Raw genomic sequence first — 16,716 nt, 5'->3', positions numbered from 1 at the left:
ATCATTATTTGCATTATTTTAAATTAACCAAATCATTCAATATGGCACAGAAACAGTGGCTCAGTCAAGATTTCTCTCTCTCGCCGCCCTCACGCCTAAAACTTCTCCCTCTTCCTATAAACCAATTGCCACATGTTGCCATATCATTTTTTGATTGTTTGACATTTATTTTGGCCACAAGGAGAGAGTGCTCGATAGCTTTGGCCTTACAAAACACAATTTTTACAGTTTCTTTCTTTCCAGGCTCTCTCCCTCCCCCCACCCCCCTTTCCTGGTCTACGTCAGCCTTTCAGCCTGGTCAATTCAATTCAACTTTATTCATACAGCGCCAAATTACAACAACAGTCGCCTCAAGGTGCTTTATACTGTAAGGTCAACCCTACAATAATAGATACAGAGAAAAACCCAACAATCATATGACCCCCTATGAGCAGCACTTTGGCGACAGTGGGAAGGAAAAACTCCCTTTTAACAGGAAGAAACCTCCAGCAGAACCAGGCTCAGGGAGGGGCGGGGCCATCTGCTGTGATTGGTTGGGGTGAGAGAAGGAAGACAGGATAAAGACATGCTGTGGAAGAGAGACAGAGGTTAATAATAACTAATAATGGCACCAAATATCTGTAATTGTAATTCACCAACATACACCATGAGAATTTGCTCACACTGTTGGTGTGTAAAACAGATTTTTCCTTCTCAGTATTTGTTAAATCATCAAAGGAATCATTGTCCCATCCATATTCTCCATATATTCCACTTTTCCTTGTCGGGGTCGCTGGGGGGCTGCAGCCAATCCCAGCTGGAGCCGGTAGATGGGAAATCACTGCTCACTCATTTTAACATTAAGTATTGTTTATTTACACATTTGATTCCATTTAGTTTTGTTTTACAATCAGTTTTTGCTAAATAATAAAAATAAAATATAAATGTACGTCATCATGTTTATGGACATGAAACAGCAACTTTAGATCACCGACAACAGCTGGAAAACTAAAGTCATATGAAAGCTAAAATATAACATCGCTTTAAACTTTCACTTACCACAATGTGACATTTGGAAAAACCGGTAAGTTTAAAATCATTAGTCAAACCTTTCCACACTACACTATCTTAACTGCCCACATGACCCCTCAAACCAGATAAATGTTTGTCTGTAATGTTCTTAATATACAATGTTGTTATGTACACTGGTGCTACTGGAAATCTGTGATGTGCTGTAATGGGACAGTTTCTGATCTGCTCAGCCTGACCTGTATCCACAGGATCATATTCTATCTGTTTAATCTTTCAGTACAAGAAGTAGTAAGTTATCTTTTTGTATACAGCGTCCTGACTGTGACCACGCTGTGCAGAGAACTCGTCTCTATAAATGATCTTATCAGTCAAACCTGCAGCTGCTCCTCTTTGTGTCGTTTTTCTAAACCTTACAAAGACCAACTGTTTGTGAACGCTTTAAGATCCCATAACAGTGGAGACAATTGGAGCACAAATTACTTTTCAAAAATTATTTTTCATTATTTAAATACTTGGTTATATTTTTTATTTGTCTTCTTCTTGATTACTTAAAATATCAGTTTAATGTTTCTCTTACAAAAGAAAAAGATATCATAATTATGTAATAGACAATAATTGTAATATAAAGTAATCTGCTAATAAAGTAAAAAATCTTAGCTCTCAGTTTGATTGACAGGACAAATGATCAGTGGTGCAGAGTTTGTACCATCATCATTAAGCTCAGGACTGAAGTACGGGAAGAGTTTCTCAGTGAAGGAGCAGCCAGTGAACGAGTAGATCAGAGCTGCAGCATCTACGTCATAGAAGGAGACCAGACCCTCCTCATAGTCCACAAACACCCCCACCTTCTCAGGAGCACACCGGAGACAGAGGTTAATTTTGTTGTCTTCACAAGCTTTGTACTCGTATCCATTTCTAAGCCACACAGTCCAGAAACCATTTTTGGGGCTCAATGACATGCTCTCTGTCCTGTTGATCGACTCTGTGGCCACTCCTAAATCCCAGTCAGTCTTTCCTTTAACCTGAACCTCAAAGTAAAATCTGCCTGAAGAGAAACTCTGCTCTCCTAAAACATTAACAAAGTAAGTAAATCTCTTTGGGTTGTATGGAAGTTTCCTCTTTATCCTCATCTCACTGCAGTGTACTTGTTTTCCATCGTCAGACAGGATGAGATAAGGATTTGCTGTATCAGGATCCAGAGTCACGTCCACTGCATGCTGCTGGACCCTCTTCAGTTCAGACTTAAACAGCTTCTTCATGTCTTCCCTGAGTGTCTTCTCCAGCTGAGCCACAGCTCTCCCCACAGTCGCCTCATATGATGGTGGACGGACCTCTGTCCAGTCCTTGCTGGGTGGAGCAGCTTTCAGGGAGGAGAAGCTTTGGAGGAGGTGGAGGTGGTCTTCAGAGTGTGAGAGCTGCTCCACCTCAGAGCTTCTCTCCATCAGCTCAGAGATTTCCTGTTCCAGATCTTTGATGAGACCTTCAGCCTGTTTCTCTGTAGCTTCCTGTTTGTCTTCGATCTCCTTCATGAGCTCCTTCAGGCGTCTCTCAACAGACTCCATCAGAGCCGTGAGGACCTGAACACCTTCTGCTTTCTGTCTGTCTGCAGCATCTTTACTCATCTTCACCGACTCTGTGATCTCCTGAATCTTCAGTCGTCTCTTCTGGATCATCTGCTGAATCTCAGCCTCTGTCTTCTCCAGCTCTGCCTTCTTTCCTTCATATTCTTCTCTCAGAGGAACAAACTCATGAGCCTTGTGATCTAAAACAGAGCAGAGCATGCAGACACATGTCTGGTCGGTCTTACAGAACAGCTCCAGATGTTTATCGTGCTTCCTACACATCCTGCTTTCCAGGTTCTCCACAGGCTCAATCAGCTGATGTCTTTTCAGACTTGTAGCTATCAGATGAGGCTCCAGGTGAGTCTGACAGTAGGAGGTCAGACACACCAGGCAGGACTTCAGGGCCTTCAGTCTGGTTCCAGTGCAGACGTCACAGGGAACTTCTCCTGGTTTGGCAGCTTGTTGCTCTGAGCTGCTGCTGCTGGCTTTCTGCTGAGCTTCACGTCTCTGAGCAACCATCTCAGAGAGCAAAGTGTTGACCCTCAGCTGAGGTCTGCTGTTGAAAGTCTCTTTACACAGGGGACACTGGCAGCTGTCATGAACATCCCAATATTGAGTGATGCAGTTTTTGCAGAAGTTGTGTCCACATGATGTGGTGACCGGATCCGTGAACACATCCAGACAGATGGAGCACAGAAACTGATCTTCAGACTGCAGATTGCTGGCAGCAGACATGTCTTCACCCTGAAGAAGGAAGAAAAAAAACATTAAACAAATGGTTTCTCAGCCAGCAGAGTAAATGATCTTCTTACCTAGACAATGCACAATGAAATAATGAGAAGAAGGAAATATTGTCTTGTTGTTTCAATTAAAATACAAATAAATTGTATTTATATCCTTTGTTTGCCGGATTTACTAATGTGTTTCGCCTGTGCAAATTGGGTTTTGTCGATCTGTGGAACCAACAACCCAAAACAGGAAGTCTTGATGGTCTCTTTAAAATTTGTGATCCTATGGGTCTCACACAACAGGCAGTGCAGAGCTTATATTGGAGCCAATGTGGGCGAGTGTACTCACCAGGGCCCTGGAGCCAGGCACAGAGAGTGTTATGAAGGAAGGAAGGCTCAGGGTTGAGTAATCAGCATCATGGGCTCATCCGATTAGAATAAGAATAAGCAGTCATCTAATCATTCAAAGGGTTCTCCTTTTATTCTCAAATCAATAAATCAAAGAAGGAAGGAAGGAAAGACACACATGGACTGCCAATGCTCTGCTGCCGCCCCGTGTGGGAGTGAAGAAAGAGCCAAAAGTAAATGCAGTCCTTATATAATGTGTGACAGGTGAGTGCAATTAAGGACAAGCACCACACCCAATCAAAGGTGAGAGAACTAAACAAGGTGCAACTGGAAAAGGTGGGTCTTTACAACAGCCGCCCCCATATTTCTAGTGAGAAATATGTTGATATGATCAGAATCAGTCTTCGTCTGGAAGCGGGGGCAGTGGGATCAGACAGGAGACAGGGCGGGTATAGGTTTTATCCTGTGCTAAGACTTCCACGGTTCTGATGCGGTCATCTGGGCTTTTCAGGAGGCGTGTCACTTTTCCTACGGGCCAAAGGGCACGTGGAAGGTGTGAATCCATGATCATTACGACAGAGTTCAATGTGAGATCTGGGTTTTCCTTCTGCCATTTGTGTCTTCTTTGGAGGGATGGTAGATAGTCTTTTATGAAGTGCCGCCAGAAGTGATCTGCCAATATTTGTGCATGTCGCCATCGTCGTCGACCTAGGAGGTCAGAATCAGAATAGGATACTAAGGGAAGTGACGAATCATGTCGGGCCATGATGAGAAGGTTTGGGGTTATGGGATCAATATCCGCAATGTCTGAGGATACATAGCCTAGGGGTTTTGAGTTAAGAATGCCTTCAATCTCAATTAGGACTGTTCTTAAGACCTCTTCAGTGACCATTGGTGCACCAATGGTTCTCTTCAGAGCATTCTTCACAGAACGTATCTCCCTCTCTCAGGCTCCACCGAAATGGGGTGCATGCGGGGGATTGAATTTGAAATGGATTCTTTTAGTCATCAGGACCGGCTGTAGAGTCGGAGCAAGGTTGTTAAAAGCTGCCCGTAGTTCCTTATCTCCTCCTTTGAAGTTAGTTCCTTGATCACATATAATTTCCAGGGGTGTTCCTCGTCGAGAAATGAATCGAGTCGGTAGGAGTCGGTATTCATGCTGTTTAGGAGGTCAAGATGTATACACCGAGTCGTGAGACATTTGAATATTATTCCCCACCTTTTCTCCGATCTGCGGCCGATCTTGACCATGTATGGTCCAAAGCAGTCTATTCCTGTGGAGTAGAAAGGTGGTTTGAATAACCTAAGACGAGCAGCAGGCAAGTCTGACATTTTTGGAATGATCGGCTGTGCTCTCCATTTCTGACATGCAGCGCAGCTATACTGATGCCTGCGTACTGCTTCCCTTCCTCTGAGAATCCAAAATTTCCGACGTATTTCAACAAAAAGTCTTTCTGAACCAGCATGATGCAGTTTGTCATCATAATTTTGTATGATCAGTTTGGTCACTGGATGAGCAGGATCAAGTACTATTGGATGAATGACATTCAATTCCAAGTCTGGGCTTTGCCGTAGTCGGATAAGTCCAGAATTCCTGCACAACACTGGTGACAAACACAATAGACGGCTGTCGGATGAGAGGGGTTTGTCTGACTGTAAACGGGCTAAATCTTCACCGAAACTGTCCAGTTGTGCCTGACGAAGGATTTCTTGTTCTGCTGTTAGATAATCAGCTGCAGAAGGAATGTTACCCTTTTGGTTGGAGAGTGAACGAGCCGTGAAATCCAATAGCTCTTGATAGGTTCTAAAGCTGGGTGTGTATGTATGGGAGGGGGTACTGACAATACCAAAAAAGTAGGATTTCTTTAACTTAGTCTGATTATCATCAGGATGGAGATCTGTAACTGTGGGCCAGTTATTCGGAGGTTCATGCAGAAACGAGGGACCCTCGGTCCTCTTTCAGAGATTTACCTCTCGTAACATCATCAGCAGGATTTGTGGCTGAATTGATGTATCTCCAGTCTTGACTGTTTGTGAGGTTTTGAATTTCTGAGACTCTGGCTCCTACGAATACCTTGAAACGGCAGGAATCTGACTGAAGCCAGTGAAGTACAGTTGTCGAGTCAGTCCAAAGGGTGGTAGTCCTGACTGGTAAGGTGAGTTCTGTTTGTATGAGCTCACAGAGGCGTGCGCCTAGTAGGGCTGCGCATAGCTCCAGTCTGGGTATTGTTAAATTCCGTTTAGGAGCAACATGTGAGCGAGCTAACAAGAAACTCAGTTCCACATGACCTTCAAGATCATCTGATCTCAAATATGCGACAGCACCATATGCTCGCTCCGAAGCGTCACAGAAGATATGAATGTCTCGAACTGTGGTAGAAACATCCATTTCCTTAGAAGTATAGCAACGTGGGATGTCAATTTGAGGAAGATAACAAAGTTCTTCTTCTCAGGACTTCCATGCCTCTAAGAGGTTGTGTGGAAGGGAAGGGTCGTCCCAATCTCTCTCTTTTCTCCATAGCTCTTGCACCAAGGTTTTGGCGCGTGTTGTGAATGGGAGTAAGTAGCCTAATGGGTCATACAGACGAGCAAGTACTGCATAGATACGACGCATTGTGGTGGGGTGTGAGGCTAGAGTTCTGTATTTATAGCCAAACAAGTCAGTCTCACAATTCCACAATAATCCTAAAGTGCGTTCATGTGGGCCGGATGGCTTGTCTTCAGTCAGGCGAAGTTCATTACTTGCCGTTCTTACCTCAGATGGTAGATGGCTAATCACAACAGGATTATTGCTGGCCCACTGGCGAAGGTCGAAGCCTCCTTCTGATAGATGGTTTCTTAATTTGTCTAGGAGTGTTCGAGCTAACTCTGCTGATGGAAAACTCTGCAAGCAGTTATCAACATAGAAACACTGCATTACTGAAGACTGCACATCTTTGTCAGATTGATATTCCTTCACATGTTTCTGCAGTGCATAGATTGCACAACAAGGGCTGCAGGTTGTACCGAAGGGGAGTACCTGCCACTCATACACTGAAGGGGGAGCTGCTTTGTTCATGTCACGCCACAAGAATCGGAGGAGTGGTTTATCAGGAGGCAGAAGACGGACTTGGTGAAACATGCCTTTGATGTCGCCACTTATTGCCACTGAATGTTGCCTAAAACGCAACAAAACACCGAGAAGTGTTGGCCCAAGGATTGGTCCTGGCAATAGGTACTTATTGAGACACTGACCTTGAAATGTGAAAGAGCAGTCAAAGACTATGCGATCTTTATTGTTGTGACTTGTCATATGATGAGGAATATACCAGGCTTCTTTGCTATTGTGCATCTCCTCTGGGCTAAGTTTAACTACATAGCCTGCTTGCTCCAATTTCAAAATCTGATCCTTGTAAGACATGGCTTTGTCAGGATCTTTAGCTAACCGAGCCTCAGTGTTGCAGAGTCTAGACATGACTACAGTTGGAGGGACATTCAAAGGAGGAAAGTTTGCCATCCGAAGAAGAGGAGTGGCGTAGCGATTAGCACCATTGATCTCAACCCTTTTTGCGGCCTGTTCAAGGAGTTCCAGCGCCAGTTGATCTTGCTTTGATCGGATCACAGATTTCTCACTGTATTCAGGTAAACTGTCTAGTTGCCATAGCTTCTTAATATGATAACGCAGTACGTCTGCAGATGAACTGAGAGATGTGAACAAACACTGCACATGCTCTGTTCTGCTCTGGGGCTGAAAATCTGTGATCGGACCTTGAAGTGTCCATCCTAATTGGGTTTTAACTCCTGCAGGAGACCCATATGGTCCCTGTCTCAATGGAGCAGTAGGCGTGATGAGGTGAGTATGATCTGAGCCTATGAGCAGGAGTGGCGCTGCTTTATTAATAATGGGTAATGGGATACCTTGAAGATGCTTGTATCTCCGTTGGAGAGATGATACAGGGTAGGTGTGTTCTGAAAGTGCTAGGTGACTTGCAGTGAAGGCATTATCAATTGTGTAGGTTTTCTCTGGGTGTGCGATGGGTGAGATTTTGAAACTTACGGAAGAACCTTGAATAGTTTCAACTTCTTGACGGACAGTTCTAAGTGATAATCTCTCTGCTTCCCCAGTCAGGTTGAGATGCTGCGCAGCTGATGTTAGAAGAATGGTACGCTGGGAGCCATCGTCAAGTACTGCATATGTTTCAAGAGTTCTTTTGCCATTTCGCAGGAGCACTTTCACAACCTTTAAAAGGACACTAGGACAATCACTAGGTCTATCAAAGTAGTGTCCTCACTACAGGATTAGTTTCAGTTGTCGATCTCTTATTTACATCACATAGGATCTGTAGATGTCGTCCCATGCAGGTGGCATGTAATATTGTTGTAAGTGGAGAGGTGTACTTACGGGCAGGTCGTGGCTGGTTGAAGGATGAAACAGGACTGGCCTTTCTGGGTTGACACTTGCATTCCATTTGCAGCCAGGATGAGAACAAAGGCAAGGTATAAGTCATTTCTCCCTGTTCCCTGTAAACATGCCGTTTGAAGCGACTGAAATGCTCTGCAGGCAACTTCGCTAACAAGCGATCAACATGGGAGCCACAATCTAGTTCTGCACGTCCTTGTTCTCCCATAGTGCTAAGTAGGGATGGGTACCGGTATCCGGTGCCATGATGGCACCGGTTCTGACATAAACGGTAGTAACCAGACCGAAAAGCAGCGCACATTTCGGTGCTGTATTTCGGTGCTTTTTTTTCCTGAGCTGTGATACACTTTAGATTCTAGCCAATCATTTTACGTTTCCGAGGATAGTAGGCGGGTCCAGGTACGTACGTTCTTTTAGAGCAGAGCTACAGATTAAAAATGCCCAAAGTGAAGCGGTCAAAAGTCTGGCTGTACTTCACAGCAAAAGATGCAAACTCAGCAGCCTGCAACAAGTGCTTTAAGGTGATACTGTGATACTGTGCAAAGGAGGTAACACCTCAAATCCGATGAAACACCTGGCGACGCATAGCGTTTTTTTTAAAAGCCGAGAAATGCGCCGTATTTGATAGCTTGCTGCGAGACCTCACACCGAGCACATCTACTGCGGGTGTAGCCGTAGCCCTGCCAGTGTAGCAGAAATGATGACGGATGATGATGCAGCAGCAGCCGTTCTTCTCTGCGTGAGTAGCTTAATGTTGTTCGTGTGTAATTTACGTTGAGTAGGCTAACCACGTTATTACATTAATGCATGTAAGGTGAACTAGCAAACATCATCATAGTTACATGCGGCTGTCTTCTTGTTTGATGGCAGATACTCCCTTCACCCTGGCCAAAAAGGCTAAAATGACCAAAGAAAAAGTGGAAAACAGCTAAACATGAGAGGTTTTTGGACAAAGTTTGTGTTTTTTCTATTGTTTAAGTCCTGCTTCCAGCCAAGAGTGATACCATATATGCCCCATAGCTGCAGAAAAGGCTAACATTGTTATCTTTTTACAAAAAACAGCTGAACATGAGAGGTTTTTGGACCAATTTTGTGTTCTCCATTCTTTAAGCACCGGTTTGAGCACCGTTTAAGCACCGGCACCGTTTCAAAAGTGCCGGTTTGGCACCGGTATCGGATAAAACCTAAACGATACCCATCCCTAGTGCTAAGCAACCCAACTAAAGCCTGTACACGAAGAGCAAAATTATCAAGACTCTGACCATCACCTGCTCTGATAGGAGGCAGTTCCAGTATATTCTTTAGCTCTTTCAATGCCAGCCGTCTTGGTTGCCCATAACGCTCATCAAGGGCTTTGATGGCTTGAGTGTATGGGTCAGGAGCGTAGGAAAAGGCAAGAGCTAATCGTTTAGCTTGGTCTACTTTGAGGCGATCAAGAAGGACATGATATTTGAAGTGCTCTGTCTCATGAGGATCAAGGAGGTTTGTAAGGGCCATCCGTAACATCCTGTATTGCATTTCGTCTTCTCTACTAAGGTCTGGAAACAAAGGACCTTCAAGCTTATATACATGTGTTCTCGTGCTAGAGGAGTGACCCGAGCTAGCAGTAACAGGTATCAAAGGTTTCTGTTCATGTGAGGCATTGGATGTAGCTGGTTGCTGCTCTAGAGGAGGGCAATGCTTGTGGTCAGATATGCAAATGAGAGGTTGAACAGGGTCTTCAGCTAAAGGAACAGCAGGTTGAACACATGAGATCTGGTGGGGATCCTGCCGTGATAAGGCCAGGAAATCAAAGGGAGTCTCATCTTCTGTAGCAAGGACTGGTCTAGGCAAACCAGTTGAAGGGACTGCAGCATCTAATATGGTTGAATTAGGTAAAGGAGGGCTGGCAGCCGGAACTAAGCCAGACTGACGGCTAATTTGTGGGGGCTGGACGGGTGATTGACAGGTTGCTGTATCAATCACTGGGAGCTGCTCATGTTGTTGATGTGTTTGAGGACTGGCTCATAAACTGCATACAAAAGATTTGATTCCATCAGATGAGACAGTGCAAATTGAAGATCTGGAGCTACGAGAATGGGAAGGAGATGATTGAATCATAAATTGCTTAATCTCCTTCATCGTCGTCAGGAGTTCCCTCATGACCTCATCTTGGTTGGTGGGTAAAGGAGCAGGGGATGTCTCTGGTTGACTTTCTGACTCTCCGACAGGATCCTGCAGCCCATGTGTGTCTTTGTCACTGTGCTGGCATTCGGTTTGACTCTCTGTATCACATGTAGCTCTTCTACTTCCAGGATACTGAACGTCATACTGCTGCAGGTGGGCAGGAGGTCGACTATCACGACTGGAACGTCTCAAACCTTCAGTCAATGGCTGCTGTGAATCCATGACGCTAACACTACTCCGGCTCGGAGGACCATGTTATGAAGGAAGGAAGGCTCAGGGTTGAGTAATCAGCATCATGGGCTCATCCAATTAGAATAAGAATAAGAATAAGCAGTCATCTAATCATTCACAGGGTCCTCCTTTTATTCTCAAATCAATAAATCAAAGAAGGAAGGAAGGAAAGACACACATGGACTGCCAATGGTCTGCTGCCGCCCTGTGTGGGAGTGAAGAAAGAGCCAAAAGTAAATGCAGTCCTTATATAATGTGTGACAGGTGAGTGCAATTAAGGACCAGCACCACACCCAATCAAAGGTGAGAGAACTAAACAAGGTGCATCTGGTGAAGTGAGTGGGTGTGCTGGGATGTGCTAAAAGGTGGGTCTTTACAACAGAGAGGGTGCCTGGCTCAGCTTTATTGCTAGTAAATTCAATTAATTTTCGATTCAGTTTTATTGATATAATAGTCCAAATCACAACAGCAGTTGCCTTAATGCTCTTAATAGTATTATAATTATTATTAACAACCTTAAATAGTATGGTTCCCAGCTATTTAAGCAAACTCTTCAACATATACAACACTGAGATCGTCTGGCTCTTAGTACAGCTGAGGTGCCGATTAAAGCATAGAGAAGATTGGGCCTTAGCAGTTGCAGCACCTAGACGCTGGAATAACTTGCCACTTGATATTCGTACTTCAGAGTCTATACAGTTTTTCAAATCACGCCTTAAAACTCACTTCTTTGATTGGCTGTTAATTCGAGTTCAGTTTGAGTACCATCAGGGGGTTTTTTATTTCATGGTGTAACAATATATCACATTTGCTTCTTCTTGTGTTTTCTTTAATTGCATTTATTTTTATATGGTTTTCTCTTGTTCATTAGCTAACTCTTAAAGCACTTTGGTCAACTTTGTCATTTTTAAATGTGCTATAGAAATAAAATTGACATTGACCATGCTTCACTCGAGGGATGGTATTGGGTAGACGTGCCTGGTTTCCTCTAGACATAAACCTTGGCATTCAGGCTGAGGTCTGAGAGTCCTTCGCCTGCCTTTTGGCAAACTCCAAGTGGGGTTTTACTGAGGAGTGGCTCCGGCTGGCCACTCTACCATACAGCTCTGACTGATGAAGAGCTGCAGGTGGTCATCCTTCTGGAAAGTTCTGCTTCTGGATCTCTTTCAGAGTGACCATCGAGTTCATGGTCCTCTCCCTATCAGAGGCTCATCTACCCCGATCGCTCAGATTGGAAGGGCAGCCAGCTCTGGCGAGAGTCCTGGGGTTCCAAGCTTCATCCGTTTATGGATGATGGAGCCACTTTGCTTGTTGGGACCTTATTGCCGCAGAAAGATTTCTGTTCCTCCTGTGCCTTGATATAATTCTTTCCCAGAGGTCTAAAGGCAATTTCATGACTTGATTTGTGAGATACACCATCAACTATGGGACCGTATATAGACAGGTGTCTGTATGTCCAGTCTCCTAGATTTGAATTACTATAGACTTCTGGTTTTGGGGACCGGGGCGGGGACACCCTTTTAACCCTTATTTTGCACTGCCATACACTTTGCTAGAGCATAACACACATATTTAGTGGTCCCTAAGGTGTAGGTCTGTTAGGTTATGTTGTGGTGATCCTTGGGTTGGGGGATTTGTGTTCATACTGGAGTGCAAAATTAAAACCAACAAGAAAAGTTCAAAGCCATCAGGTGCTCAGTTTAGAAAAAATAGAAAAGAAGAAGAAGAGAAACGAGCAACAGATGCAGGTAAGCAGATGTGTGATTGGATAATGGCAGGTCATCCTGAAACTATCAGAGTCAGAATACTTTATTAATCTCTAAGGAAATAATGTGGGTTACAGTTGCTCCAAGAAGAAATGGTAAAAATAGTAACAGTAACAGACTAAACTCCAAACAATACATTATGTTACATGTGTGTGTACACAACAGTTTTATGTTAATGTACAATCCTTAATATGTTTTGTTTGTGTGTGTGTGTGTGTGTGTGTGTGTGTGTGTGTGTGTGGGGGGGGGGGGGGGGGGGGGGCAGAGGGAGTGTTCGCCCAGGGCGCCAAACAGGCTTGGACCGCCACTGCTTCAGCTGTTCGTCCCTCCTTTTATGAGAATCCAAGGCTACGTTCACTCTGCAGGTCTTGATGCTCAATTCCGATTTTTTGATCAAATCCGATTTTTTTGTCTGCTCGTTCACACGACAAATAAAATGTGACAGCAAACGCGCTCTAGTGTGAACGCTCAAAGCGGCCGCATGCGCAAAAGAAGACGTCACACACAACGGCTCTGTTTAGACCCAGAGCAACAGTATTGTTTGACTGATGGACCTTAATATAAAGACTTCAGACTTTACGTTTCCTAATTTTTGCTTTAAGTTATTTTGTTATTTACATAATAATGTAAATAACCTAATAATGATCCTTATTGCTGTTTTAGAGGAGCGCTGCTTCAAAGGATAGTTGCAGATTTCTGTCAGAATCTGCAGATTATACAGAACAAATAAAATGTTCACTTTGTCTTCCCAACAGTTTCACTGTTCGCTGATAATTGGCATCTGTCTTGTGTCAGTGACGTAAAAGACGGATTTAATGCGACATGACCATCAAACAGCAGCTTTCTAAAACATCAGATATGTATCGGATTCAGGACCGCATACGAAAGTGACCCAGATCGGATTTGAAAATATCGGATTTGTGCCGTTCACACTGTCACACCAAGATCGGATATGGGTCGCAGAGGGTCAAAAACATCGGATTTGATGCGCTTTCGCCTGCAGTGTGAACGCAGCCTAAATCAGTCAAATACATTTGAATTACTGGAGTCATGTTATAGTCAAATCTAAAAAAAAACAACCCTGGGTCACCAATAGGTGAACCGCAGTTGGAATACAGTCCCAGTCCCATTCTTAGAGGACCTGACCTATTACTAGATTTTAATGGAGAGTTTCTATTTTACTCTGCACAACTTTTGTCATATTTACGGTATAGTTATTTTAATCTGCACCGCCTTATTTTTAGTCTACGTACACAGGAAACACACAGACCAATCGTGTGCATTGAAGCTAATTCCATGTGGCGCTACTCAGCTTGTCACATAATTTATTCAAAGTGCATGTGGAAGAAAACTGCATGAAGACCAGATGCAGAAATCTGAAGAAGTAAGTCAAAGAAACAGGGCTTGAAGCTGAGAGGGTTCACGTGTGAAGTCTAGTTAAGGAAAAAGAAGAAAAGATGAAACTCAAATTACATCTTGTCATTATTTTTTAATTAGTAATTAAGCATTTATTTGAAAATAACTTGTTATCTTTGAATGTAAAACCCATTTTACTTGAAATGAGACAAACGCACTTTATTATTATTTTATAACCAGAGTTTGGTTCAGCTGTGAACTGTGAACATTAAAAATAAACATGCTGCTGAAATACTACTGAATAGTACTTTCTTTGTTTTATTTGACTGCCAGATATTATACTTCATAGATTTGAAACCTTAGCACTGTGAATTCAGGACTGCATGCTACTGGTGAGCACTGGGTTTGTAATTACAAACCCAGTCTGTAATTACAAACCCAGTCTCCAATCAGAATTAGTGCTGTTCCACTATAACACAAATTCAAAGACCATTTATATTACATATTACAATCTTTATGATGTAAAGCACCACATTTTCCTGTTTTACCTGTACTATCACGTATTATGAAGATGGACAGAACCTGGGATAACCTTCCTCATGAATAAATAAATGATTACTTCACAGATTCACTTTGTCTAATTTCTGGGATTTCGCACAACCCAGGATTCAAATCATGAATACATGATGGGCTTGGATTTACATCATTATGAATGAAATGCGCTCCATCTGGAAGCAGCCGGCCCCTCCCCTCCCCTCCCCTTTCGACGGGTTGTGTGTGAGGCTTTAAATCATCAAACTGTACATTTTAAATTGTTATTGATCCTTTACCCCGAGTCCTAAAGTGTATATTTATTTTCTTACTCTTCTTATATTTATTGTTTGTTTACTTGCGCTGCTGTAACTGGAGCCTCGTCGTCTCTCTATATGCTGGACTGTCTTTAGCGGAGATGACAATAAAGTTTACTTTGACTTCAGCAGCGAGCATGCGCACCGAGGGCTCTCGCGCTCACTTTATAGAGTTTCGAGAAAACGTCGGCGCAAATTATAAGTCTGTATCATGATGTCTGGTGTTTTCGTGTTTGTTGGTTTGTTTTCGTGTTGTTTTATTTTGTTAGTTGGTTATTAGACGCCGCCCCGCCCTCTCCTTCCTGCGCTGCAAGCAGCAGGCGCACCTCGCAAACGGAGGCGCCCTTACTCCCAGCAAACGGGCGATAGAAAACCGATCGGTGCCTGTGACATTCCCGATATGCGCTGGCTGACGTCGCGCAGCATGAGTACGAGCATTTTTTATTTATTTTTGCCGACGCCCTCGATGCCGCCCCGGGCAACCGCCCGTGTCGCAGAAGATTTGTGTAGAAACAGGAAGTGTGATCATCTGTACTCACCTGTGTTGGACAGAAGCTCTGCGGTGTGAAAATGAATGTGATGAACTGAGTTTGATGTTCCTGTGAAGAGAATCAGATCATCTGAGCTCAAAGTTGTTTAGAGACAAACAGGACTTGACTGCAGCTCACAGCTTCTTTCCTTCTCATTTATAATTTTATGGTTTATACTTATTTACAAGGAGCAAAAGTGGGACACGCCCTGGCAAAGGAACAAGATAAAGATTTAGTTTATTTGTTTGATGTTAAAGTAGGCAGCCTCTCAGGCACTGTGATCACAGAGGAACATTTTTACGATAAACTTCTTTTTCTCTGTTCAGCAAATGCTGAACACTCGTCACTCGTCTAATGAACACTTATTTTATCCTTCGGAGAAGGAACATGTTTACAGTTGGATTTCCTGCCACATAGACAGGAAGTCACATTTGGTTTGGACTCTAAAACAGTGTCAACGTGTCATCTGTACTCACCACTGTTGGACAGAAGCTCTGCTGTGTTGTTGAGACAGTTTAAAGCTCTTGTTTCAGCTGCAGCTCTCACTCAGTTTCATTTCTGGATTCTGACGTTGAAGCAGTTGCATTGCAGGTTTGTGGGAGGAGCCGAGCACAGTTCCTTGTGCACGGACCGTCAGGTTTTACTGTGAAGGATTTTTTTTCCTCTGTCCAACAAATGCAGTGTGAGTCAAAGCTGTGATTAAATCAACACTTATTTTATCCTTTGAGAAACAAGCATTACAGTTAGCCTTCCTGCCAGAGACAGGTGAGGATTTTCATTTGCTTTGGACAAAATAAAGCCGGTGTCTTCCTGTTTTCCTCCTGCCGAGCAGGCCCATCATCCTGTCATGAATCTGAGGTTTGCACAGAGTGGACACAAACACACTGTAAATATTTACAAGAGTTTTTATTGAACAGCAGAGGTTACTGGGAAAAGAGGGTCTGGTTAGGTATGCAACGGGGATATTGTAGCTGGAAGGGAAAAGGGCGGCCCTGAAACAGGATGGCAGTGGGAGTCGCAGCGATGACAGCCCTGCAGCCAGTTTCTGTGCTGGGCTCTGAAACCTGACTGAAACTCTTCAAATATTCCTCTGCAGATGATCTGTTAGCTGTTTGACAACTACTCTTTCAAGACAGTGGCAGATCAAGAAAATTTGGGGGTCAAAGGGCAAGAGATCTAGGTAGGGTGGTACAGCGGTCCCTCGTTTATCGCAGGAGTTACGTAAGATAAGCTGCGATAGGTGAAATCCGCGAAGTAGCCAACTTCATTTTTTACAATGATTACAGATGTTTTAAGGCTGTCAAACCCCTCACGGCACACTTTATACTCTTTTCTCAGACAGACAGGAACATTTTACACTTTTCTCTCGTTTAAACTCTCAAAGTTCAAACCTTCATAGACGTATATAGACGAAGTCCAGTATTATAGGATGAAACCAAAGATCAAACCCTGTTTTCAGGTCCAGAACATGAGAGTAGATCAGCTGCAGAGAATTCAGCATTAATGAATCAACGGTACAGAAGTGGAGGAAGCAAGAACAGTAACTTCTACCTTCCCTTAGCATGTCGAGAAGTCCAACTTTCTGTGCGATGGTTAGCATCGTCCTCTGCCTTTCAGGTGCTACTGCACAGCTGCCTTTGATGGTGCAAAACGGTTCGTCGACATTGTTGTTTGTTGGGGAGAAAACCTACAAACACAGTCCAGCACTGCAGAGTCACGCTGCTAGGATATGCCCTTCGTTGCCAAGTTACCTGATCACATCCACCTCAGA

At 43.6% G+C, this 16,716-nt stretch overlaps 1 pseudogene across 1 annotated transcript; it reads right to left on the bottom strand.

The window, feature by feature from the left end:
* Nucleotides 1-1,646: 1,646 nt before the first annotated feature.
* LOC148102662 (E3 ubiquitin-protein ligase TRIM21-like) lies at nt 1,647-9,370 on the bottom strand (annotated as a pseudogene). Its single transcript, XR_015719203.1, has 3 exons — nt 9,317-9,370; nt 8,031-8,085; nt 1,647-3,317 (listed from the first exon to the last, which is right to left on the bottom strand). The product of XR_015719203.1 is annotated as an E3 ubiquitin-protein ligase TRIM21-like (transcript).
* Nucleotides 9,371-16,716: the final 7,346 nt, after the last annotated feature.

The sequence above is a fragment of the Neolamprologus brichardi genome, chromosome 6 (genome assembly GCF_056152115.1).
Source record: "Neolamprologus brichardi isolate AB-2024 chromosome 6, ASM5615211v1, whole genome shotgun sequence".
Lineage (NCBI taxonomy): Eukaryota > Metazoa > Chordata > Actinopteri > Cichliformes > Cichlidae > Neolamprologus > Neolamprologus brichardi.
The sequence above is the reverse complement of the archived record's forward strand: the minus strand, read 5'-3'. Positions and strand labels throughout refer to the sequence as shown.